Here is a 1,594-nt window from a genome sequence, read left to right as displayed (position 1 = left end):
CTTCCCTGCCTCCTCCTCTTACTCCCCCACCCTCACTCTTACCTTCCTCCTCTACTTGCTCCCTCTTCCTCCCTCCTTCCCTCCCTCCTTCTCTTGTTCGCCTTCTCCACAATTTGCTCTTATGAATGAGTTTAATTATTTTTCCTTTCCTTCTTTTTCCGTGAACTTGTCTCTCTTTAATCTTTCCTGACGGTGCGTTATTGTTGTTCTTCAAAGATATGATGAAAATAAAAATAATAATGATAATAAATATAAATAAATAATAATAATAGTAATGATAATAAAAACAAAACTAAAAGAACCGAAACTTAATGACTTGCTATTACTGAACGTTCTTTTTTTGTATTTCCAGACTTATTGCAATGTTCTATTCTTTCATGTTATATTTTTTTTCGGTGGCAACATTTTACTTTGATATATATTTTTTTATTTACTTCTACATTACCAAGATGAGCTTGCGGTATTTTGTATTATGTTTCATGCACACACACACACACACACACACACACACACACACACACATATATATACACACAATAACATAGATACACATACACACCCCACAGACAAAACACCAACAACACAAAAACAAACACAAAACAAACATGCAACACTCACTCACACACTTCTCGGCTGCATCGCACCACAAATTCTTTTTCAAAACCGACCTGACAACACACACACACACACACACACACACACACACACACACACACACACACACACACACACACACGCAAAGAGAACGAACAATCACTGTGACGGTTGACTCTTCTGTGTGTGTGTGTGTGTGTGTGTGTACGTGCACTAGAGTGACTAGACTATCAGACTGACGGAGTAGGAGGAGGAATAACATGGAGAACAGGAAGTGGAGGAACGACGGATAAATGAAGGAGAAATAAAATACGGGGCAGAGCTTAAGCAGGCGTTCATTTCGCAAGGCGGGATAGAGACAGTATGCAAAATAGAGTCCTTGTTTCATTAAGGGTGGGGAAGGCGCAAGGGACGCGGTGGTACATGGGGCGGGGCAGGCTGGGTTGGCTAAACGAGGAAAGGAGAAAAATAATATGAAAGAACGGGGAGAGGGAGAAAAAAAATAAAGATTGAGGAAATATGAGAGGAAAAGGAGGGAGAGCTAAGAGAGGAAAGAAGGGTCACACGTATACAACACCTCTCTCTCTCTCTCTCTCTCTCTCTCTCTCTCTCTCTCTCTCTCTCTCTCTCTCTCTCTCTCTCTCTCTCTCTCTCTCTCTCTCTCTCTCTCTCTCTCTCTCTCTCTCTCTCTCTCTCTCTCTCTCTCTCAAACTCATTCTCACTCTCTCTAACTCATTCTCACTCTCTCTAAGTCACTCTCACTCACTCACTCACTCTCACTCACTTTCAATCACTCACTCACTCACTCACTCTCACTGTTTATCAATCTCTCAGGTAAATTTAAAGAAACAATTGCCTAAAAAAAAAGAATAAGAAGAATAATTACTTGAATGATATAAAAGAGGATAACAAAATAATAACGATAATGATAATAATACAAAAAAAATAATAATAATAACAGCGGCCACACCCAACAATGTGAATCGAAGACAAATTAAGC

The sequence above is a fragment of the Eriocheir sinensis genome, unplaced genomic scaffold (genome assembly GCF_024679095.1).
Source record: "Eriocheir sinensis breed Jianghai 21 unplaced genomic scaffold, ASM2467909v1 Scaffold968, whole genome shotgun sequence".
Lineage (NCBI taxonomy): Eukaryota > Metazoa > Arthropoda > Malacostraca > Decapoda > Varunidae > Eriocheir > Eriocheir sinensis.
Note: the sequence above shows the minus strand (reverse complement) of the source record.